Source organism: Meleagris gallopavo, chromosome 1 (genome assembly GCF_000146605.3).
Source record: "Meleagris gallopavo isolate NT-WF06-2002-E0010 breed Aviagen turkey brand Nicholas breeding stock chromosome 1, Turkey_5.1, whole genome shotgun sequence".
In the NCBI taxonomy this organism is placed as follows: Eukaryota; Metazoa; Chordata; class Aves; order Galliformes; family Phasianidae; genus Meleagris; species Meleagris gallopavo.
The window spans coordinates 126,989,369-126,999,207 of NC_015011.2; positions in this window are offsets into that span (position 1 = coordinate 126,989,369).

Sequence of the window (9,839 nt, forward strand, 5' to 3'; positions counted from 1 at the left end):
GAGCCGTGCCTCCGGCGGGGGAGGAGGATCGGGAGGAGGGCGGCGCGGCCCGCTGGGGCCGTTCGGATTAGGGCGGTGCCCGCACCGCTCCCTGGCGCCGCGGGACAGAGCTCGGCCTGGCGGGCTGCAGGGGACCGGGAGCTGCTTGTTCCGGACGGTATCCCCACTGAGGCATCCCCCCAAACAGGCCCTGTTGCCTGGGTGGAATGAGCTGCAGGGCTTAAATACTGGCACGTGTGGTGGTGGTCGTGGAGAGGTATGCATTCTTGCAGCTGGCTTTCATAGAATCGTTGAGGTTGGAAAAGACTGCTAAGACCATCCAGTCGAACCATCAGTCCAGCTCCACCATGCCCACTCGGATCCATTTTGCGTCAGCCCATGTATTCCTTTTCCAGCATATATGGGACTCTGCCGGCTGGAAAAGTACAAAAATCACCTCGTTAGTGAATCACCATCATGAACTGATGGGAATATTCTTCCTCCTTGACAGATTTAACCTGAGGCAATAAGGAGTTTAATTATAGTCATAAAATTACTGTCTTAAAATTAAGGGTAAACTCCTATAAAATAGGTGAGTTTTGCAGAAGGAGCACTGGAGTCCCTGGAGGACTGCAGGCTGGAGGATGTGAGTAGCAAGAAGTGGCTTTTCCAGTCATAACACCTATATAGTCAGCACTGTGTTGCTCTTACCTTCTTCTTTTGGGGACTTCTAGCCTAGAGGATAAGACTGAACAAATGCGCATGTAATTCAGCAGTGCTATGTGGATACCCGTAGGAAATAATATTAATGTGCTCTAAAGATGTCCTTTAACAGAGTGTTTGTTTATAACTCTTGCTAATCATCACCTCATCACCTGCTGAGTTGCTCTCCTGATAAAAAGAATAAGAATTTTAGTACTCCCCACAGTGCAGTGCAATTCTCTATTTAACTCTTTTGTACCAAAACTTTATTTTTTTAAAGAATTGCGTAACTTGCAGAGAAAGTCTACTTTACTTCTCTGAAATAACCACATCAAATCAGGCTCATTTTATTTCTCTTTATCTAAACTAGTCCTTACTAATGTTGTCATCTTCAGATGAGACAGAAGCAATCACCCATTTGTGGTAATGAGATAGTTGTGATGAGTATACTTTCACTTCACACTGGAGCTCCCCCTGGTTCCTCCTGGTTTTCACTTGGCCCTACCCTTAAGGTAGGGATATAGATCTCTGGTGCCAGTCATTACACGGCTAATAAATACCAAGCCATTTTTTTAGTCTTTTTAATTTTTTTAGTTGTCATCTTGTGAAACAAGTTCAATTATTTGAGATTACTAGCTTTACTGTGACTGTAACCTTAATTAAAAGATCACAGTTTTTACTATTTCACACTTAAAACCAGCACATTTGTAAAAAAAAATAAAAAATGAGTACTAGGGCTGCTTATCTGATTGCATGAGTAATATGCATAAATTCATCGATTCATTAAGGCTGGAAAAGACTATTAAGATCAGCTAGTCCAATTGTCAACCCACCCCCACCATGCCCACTGACCACACCCTTCAGTGCCACATCCACATGGTTCTTGAACACCTCCAGGGACAGTGACTCCACCACCTCCCTGGGCATGCTGTGCCATTGCACCACTGCTCTTTCTTTGAATGTTTTTTTTTTTTCCAAATATTCAACCTGAAATCTGAATTTGACACCAACTTTTTTCATTAACACTCGTATTTGCCCTGCTCATACTACAATGCTTGTCCTAGCAGCAGCTCCCTCACTGTCTCCTGCCTGTAGACTGCTAGGAAGCCTCTGCAAACAGCTCAGGCACTTGCTTGATTTGGATCAAGGAAGGAGATCTCCAAGGAAGGAGAAAAGGAGCAAGTTGAATATTACCTTAAGACTTAAAGAATGAGATCTTTAAAGGACATGCATGATCTGTGGTTTGACCTGAGGAAGAATATTTTAGAGTAGCATGATCAAGTTTGGAAGTTGTAAACCTAAACTTCTATGACACTGTCCAAGCTTGAATATACTCTGATGAGAGCAGCTACATGAAAGACCTGACTTAGCAGCTGTCTGTGAGCTGTGATGGTAACTGCACTTCTCAGTTTCTTCTAATTCCTCTTCTAAAGTTAAAACCTTGTTCTTTTCCTGCCTCCACATAATTTTGTGCTCATTTTACCTGTAAGTTCTCGGTCTTTCCAGAAACAGCATCATTCTTTGGATATTCAAAGAAGCAAAATAGAAACAGTGATTTATTTGCATTGTGTTAAAGGGATAAATACCAGTTTGGTGCTATAGGTCTGTTTACTTTCAAATGGACTTGTATGACCACCTTCAGGGAGTTTTACTATGCCCAATGAGAAGAACTCTTATGACTAGTGTACAGAACATTGCTCTTTGTTGGAGCAGCAGATTACAGATTCTTTTGAATTGCTGATGAATCTCTATAGACATCGATAAGTTTTGTGAGGGAAGCACTTGGTATGACTGGGTGTTTAAATCTCACCCAACAGGCATCCCTGTGCAGGGGGAAGAGAAGTTCAGCCCATCAGCTTCTTACAGAAGTCAGCAATGTCCTCCCAACTCCCAAGTTGCTGACTTCTCTGAACTTCCTCAGAATTCCTATTCCTCCTTTCTTAAGCCATTTCTCGAGTTCATTTTTCACTCAGAGGGTGGTGACACACTGGAACAGGTTGCCCAAGGACGTTGTGGATGCCCCATCCCTGAAGGCATTCAAGGCCAGGCTGGATGTGGCTCTGGGCGGCCTGGTCTGGTGGTTGGCGACCCTGCACATAGCAGGGTGATTGAAACTAGGTGATCATTGTGGTCCTTTTCAACCCAGGCCATTCTATGATTCATTTTTATACTATTTTCTTATTCTCAGGTGAAACTTGAGTGGCTCTAAACATACATATATTTGTTGAAATTGGTGTGACAGAAAAATGAACTGCTCGCTCAGAGTGACTACTGTTATTCCACATAATCTGCCCCAAGAGTCATTCAAGCTTCTCAGTATTTAGGAGGAATTGGGGAGGTCAGATGCAGTCTTGTTATGGGGATAACATCGCTAGGAACTCTCGGGCTGCTCACTATTTATGAGGTAAGGTTACTGACAGAGTATTTAGCAGGATAGTGTTATCAGTTCTGAGCGAGGCCTTCGTGAGTGTTATCAGTTCTGAGCCAGGCTGAAGGAGGAGGTTGGGGGCAGGCACAACCTCACAAGCTGCTACAGGCAAAGTCTTGAAGAAGAACAGGGCAGAACCAAACAGGCTCCAGAATCTACTGTGTAAACTTCACTAGCTCTCCTGTTGTTTGCTACCTTTTCATGGTCTCTACTATGCAGGAAAGGATTACACTTAAGGCATTGCAGTGTAAGAATTTCTTCCTAAGGATGCAGATTATAAACCTCAACAAGCAGCCTGTTCAGTAACTCCTTTTAGGAGTTTATGCAGAAGATGTGTATTTCCACAACGGTATCTGCAAAGACCAGTTACTTGGTCTCAGTCATTCTGCTTTTCCTTCTATCAATGCCTTTGGCACCACTTGTTCCCTTCCACTAGCAGAAATTATTTCACTTGTCTTTGTGACATAAAACATTAGCTTGAATTATGAGGCATCAGGGCTACTGGGATACCATCTCTTTTAAAGTTTATCCCATTTCTACAACTACAGACATTTCTCTTACTGTAAGTATAAACTGATTATTGTTTCCTATTCAGATTCTCTCCAACAGATTTTTTTTTGTTATTTTTCTCTTCCACTAACATCTGTAAATACTTTGACTACACTTCCTTATGCTGTAGACTATCCAAAGATCTTTTTATGTCCAAATTTTACTGTACTTTTCAGAACAGTACATAAAAATGAATATGATTCTATAGATCATATTTTTTTGCCTATTAATGTACATATGAAGAGACATAAGGTAAAGTCTTTGTTAAAAAACAAATGCATATTATGGTATAAACATCATACAGAGTTTAGTTTCATAACACACTATGCAGCTTATTCATTAATCATAGAATCATAGAATATCCTGGGTTGGAAGGGGCTCACAAGGACTATCAAGTCCAACTCCTGACTCCATACAGGATCATCAAAATGGAATCCTATGTCCGAGAGCAGTGTTCAAACACTCCTTGAATTCCAGTAGCTCGGTGCCGTGCCCACAGCCCTGGGCAGCCCGTTCCATGCCCACCGCCCTCTGGTGCAGCCCCGTTCCCTAACCCCCAGCTTCCCCTCCCCTGACAGCTCCATGCCGTTCCCTCTGGCCCTGTCGCTGTCACACAGAGCAAAGCTCAGCGCTGCCCCTCCCCTCCCTGTGAGGAGCTGCAGCCGCCATCAGGCCTCCATTTCTCCTCTGGACTGAATGAGCCAAGGGACCTCATCTGCTCCTCACACATCTTGCCCTTCAGATCATCAATCTTCATAGTTCTCCTTTGGTCATTCTCTAATAGTTTTACGTCTATATTCTCATTTTGTAGCATCCAAATCTGCACTCAGTGCTCGAGGTGAGGCTGCAGCACAGCAGAGCAGGACAGCCCCTTCCACCACCCAGCCGGCAGTGGTGGGCCTGATGCAGCCCAGTACCGTATGGTTGGCTCTTCTGGCTGCAAGCCACCCTGCTGGCTCATATTTAGCTTGCCATCAGCTAGAATCCCTTGACCCCTTTCTGCAGGACTTCAGCCTCTTGGCCCCGGTTTGTACACAGATAGGGGACTGGAGAATCCATCACTTTTTCCTGTTAAAGTTCAAGTGGTTGGTAATTCCCCAGCCTTCTAATTTGTCATGATCTCTCCTCAAGGGAGTCAACATCTCCCAGTTTAGTGTCATTCACAAACTTAGTATACATTCAAGTCTTCTGCCCAGGTCATTCAAAAACATTACAGAGAACTTATTTGCTTTATAAGAAATATTGGTGGGGCTTTTTTAGCATAATTCCATTTTATTAGAAACAAAACATTATTTCATTCTCTAGGCAATAACTTTCAAGTCTGTCAGCCAGATTTGCAGTATTGATACATGGACTATTCAAGTGTATCCATCTAAATACCTGTAATTACAAGTACTCACTGATAATTCTTTTCTGAGTATCTTATCTCAGTAACTGGAACTCGATGAACTAACTTTGCTCTGATTTTCTGAGCAATCTCCTGTTTATATTTTTCTATTGTGTATGAGTTCTCTTATTTAACACATGCAAATACAACCCTTTTGCCTTAAGGTCAACTTATTTTTCTTCTGTAGTATCCTACATCAGTACAAATGAAACTAGTAAACCTTTATTAGGATCAGACATTAAACAGCTAGCTACCCATTATCTGGGATATTGAATTACTTATGCATAAACAACGGCTTTCTGTACATATTTTAATAGTTCCTCTGTAAGATCTGGTGATGTCAGAACAGGCATGTTATAAAGAGGCCTTTTTTGTTGATATTAATACTGTGGAGTGTTTAGGCTAAGTATACCAAACGTTGTTGGTGATATGGTGGTTTTTTTTAGTAACCATTTAGTATTTTTATTTTCTGTTGGAACAAATTTTCATTTTCTTCAGTTATTGCAATATATAACATTTCTATTATTTATTAAAATTTTGTATTCTTCAGTTCATGATTTACTTTATGATTTGTTTTCTTTAGTTCCCACTTCAGTAGACCATAATATCCTTACTAAATTCCAGCAAGCTGGATGGATTTTTTAATTTTTTTTCTGCCTAGAGAGCTGTTTTTGAGTTTGTCCTCAGAATAGTATGGACTGGAAATATCTAGTCTTATAATAAATGCGGACAGTAGTCTGGCTGTAGTGTGTTACGCTGTAGATAGATCTCTAAGTTTCACAGTCTACCACATATTTTTTGAAACCTATTTCTCCTATATCTGCATTTCAAGATGAAACTTAGTTTTGAATATTTTAAGCCTCTTCAATTTTAATGTAAATATTTGGTTTGCTTGAATGAAAATCTGAAATATCTGTTCCTGATAAAGGGGCATGTTTGGTAATGAGGTGTTTTATTTATTTATTTATTTTGCTTAAAAGAGCAAAATAACTCAGTCTTAAGATGATGACTCAGGTTTTGTAAGTTTCTTTCCATGGTGCTAACTCCTATTAGTCTCTGCTCTTAGGAGTGGAAGGAAGGAGAAAAACTGACCAAACCAGTTCTTAAACAAGTGAATGTCATGTTCAGTTTAGACTGCTTGATCAAGCTGCAACCTTCTGAGCCTAAAGGAATGCAATTTAGGCACTCTTATCATATATTGCAGGTGTTTTATATTGCAATTATATGTTCTATTTGTTCAGGTACTGTTGCCATTTGCTATATTATCAAAACATACTTTCTTCAGTATTTTTGTTGCTGTTCATATTTCTCCTCTGAGGAAAAATAACTCACTTCTATAAACTGTAATATCCCCAAGTGATAAAACAAAGTTGGAATGGCTTCTTTTTCAACCACTGTGATTTCTGTTATATTCCCAGTACTGACATTGTCTAGACAGTAAAAATGTGTGGAAAATTCTCTTTTTGAAAAATCTTCCTTTCAAGTGTTCATGTCCTGGAGTTTTGGAATCAAGTTTTCAGAAAATATCCTCCCTGAAAGATTGGAGGAAGCAGCCATACAGATCAGTGTGTGTGTTTCCCTTCCATTCTCTGCCATGTGAATCGAGCTTGCTTTCCCTCATACGCACTGAACCATCCTGCTAATGCCTCTTCCAGCATATGCTGCAAGGCCATCTATTCCGGAGATACACATTGGACCAGCTGCCTCAAGAGGCAGTTAGTTTGGCAAAGAAGTACATGAATTCTAAGGGCAACATGATTTAAGAATTTCAGTGATTATCCTGTGAGGTAACCTGGATAATCTCATGTGCTGTACTGAGGGCTCAGCTTAGAAACAATAGCTTTCTAGCAGAGAAGAATACCAACGTTTAATGAGAGCTTTTTTTTTTTTTCCTATGGATTCTATGGAGTCTTCTAAATCTCCACCTGTTACATAGCACAGGTTACATAACTGCCTCAATTTCATAAACATGGTGAGGGTGTAGCTATATTCTTTAAAGAGTTTAGTAGATTTGACAGACGTGGCGAGAATTTGTGAAGCCATTTGTGAAGGCATTTTACTCATAATGATTTTTGTGTATGCATGCTAGATGTATCACAAGAGGGCAAAAACTAAGCTGCATTGATATGGCAAAAAGCATATACTCGTTTGTCTCTTCTCCGTATGAAAAGGTCTCCATTAAGATACTATGACAAATGCTGCTGGCAACTTCAGCAGTCTACAGGCTAAGACAGGCATCAGCTATTTGAGTTGTGTGTTGAAGACTGCAAGATGCAGCTTCTCCAAAGTGTGTTATGAAGTATACTGTTGTTGCAGTAATCTTTAAAGCTTTTAAATGAGTTCTTTGGGCCCTGGCATAATTTGACAGACATTGGCCTCAGTCTTTGCATATAGAATTGCAGAATCATTAAGATTGGAAAAGACCACTAGGATCATCCGACCACCAGCCCATCTCCACCATGCCCACTAGCCAACAAATTATTGTTTCCATACAAATAATTTAAAATGCACATATAACAATAGAAGTTAACTTGTATCTTACTGTTAATATATCTTATTTAACCAACAAAGAATCAAGTTTTCTAGATAGCAGCAGATAAAACCTTAAATTTCTCAGTTACAAACAGCAGCCTCTATCATGGCTTTATCAGAGATATTTATTACAGCTTTGTAAACAAAGTACTGTAACAGTTTACTGATCTGTGTCCTATACCCACCTTGTGACTTTTTATCAAGAATTATTAACAGATTCATCTGTCAAGAACATTTGCATAGGAGAAAGCACTTTCTATTTCGATTTCTATATACCTATCATATATTAGGTATATATATATATAGATTTCTATTTCATAGATATATGAAATATAGATATATATATTTCTATTTCTATATACCTATCACATCCCTCAGTATCATATCCACACAGTTCTTGTACAACTTCAGGAATGGTGACTTAACCACCTCTCTGGGCACGCTGTGCCACTGGCCCACCAGCACGCTTTCTGAGAGGAAACTTTTCCTACCATTCAACCTGAACTTCCCTTGGTGTAATTTAAGGCCATTACCTCATGTCCTATCGCTAATCACCTGGGAGAAGAGGCCGACTCCCACCTTGGTATGGACTTATATCTGGCTAAGGAATCAATGACCCAAAGAAGCTGGAGTCTTCAAGTCATTTGTGTATGGAAAGATGCTGTTTGGTGTCTGTGCTGTCAACTTTAGTAAAGGCAAAGCTATATAAACAAAAAATCATGGCAGCAGAAACCTTGCAATGCTTTAAATATGAGAATACCAATAATTGATTTACATCACCACGGAGAAATAATACTCCTCAACCTAAGAATACTTCAACAGTGAATGCTACCTGTAACCCAAGAAGAATCCAGGCTTCTAGTCCTTTTTTAATGTCTGGATTGCTGCTGCTTTGAAAATAAATTGTTAATTTACCTTAAATTCACACATTGTGCTCTTCTTGCCTCCTCTCTTCCCACAAACTCGCAGTATGATCCATAGGATTATATTTCCTTGTCCTACTACAGCATTCAGTGTCTGTCTCTCAGGCATGAGTATTTATGCTTTGAATTATTCTTCAGACACAGGTAAAGAATTTCCTTTCACACTTGAGACAACTGAAATCGTGACTAGTCATCCATAGTCTCAGAAACTAATGAATCCAATTAGTCAAGTATCCCACAACTCTTAAGGTATGTGGTAAAATTGTGTTATTTCCCTTATAAAACTCCTGCTCAGTTCTTTAAAGGATCATTTCCAGCATTAGAGTGCATTTCCTGCTTTAGGATCATTCCTGTGGTTTGTCTCATCATCTGTTTAGGAACATATGATGATCTGTGCCTCTGTGCTTGATGATGCCTATTAGCTAGCTCACGAGGTTCCCTCCTCAGCCCATTTTATTGGATCATAACACAGAAATGCTTGGCTGTCCTCGTGCAATTTGTTGGTGAACCAAGTTGACTTCCTGAGTTTGGTTCCTGAAAGATGAATGTTTATGTCCTTCCCTTGCAGCTGTCAGCACAGCACTGGTGGAGAAGTGGGTGTAATGCTGGAGAAGCTGAGATGGAAAAAAGCAAAAATGTGAAGAACTATAAAGATTGATGTCGTAGTCCAGCTGAGAATAAACCAAAAGAACTTTCCATTGGACTTTCTTTTTATAAAACTGTTGATTTAAAGTTGGTTGAAGCAACAGGAGTAACATTTTAGGTGTCTTTTTTATTTTTATTTTTTCCATATTAAGGAGGGAAATAGATTTTGGTTGAGGGAACTGGGTTTGTTTATCTTGGAAAAGAGAAGGCTCTGGGGAGACCGCACTGTAGCCTTCCAGTACTTGAAGGGAGCGTATAAACAGGAGGGGGAATGGTTGTTTACAAGGGTGAATAGTGGTAGGACAAGGGGGAATAGTCTTAAGCTGAGATGGGAGGTTTAAGTTAGATATTAGGAGGAAATTTTTCACACAGAGGGTGGTGACAAACTGGCACAGGTTCACAGAATCACAGAATCACAGAATGGCCTGGGTTGGAAAGAACCTCAAGGATTATGAATCTCCAGCCCCCCTCCCAAATACAGGCCACCAACCTTCCCATTTAATACTAGACCAGGTTGCCCAGGGCCCCATCCAACCTGGCCTTGAACACCTCCAGGGATGGGGCATCCACAGCCTCTCTGGGCAGTCTGTTCCAGCACCTCACCACTCTCTGTAAAGAACTTCTTGCTGATATCCAACAAATCTTTCCTCCTTCAACTTAAAACCGTTTCCCCTTGTCCTGCTGTTATCTACCC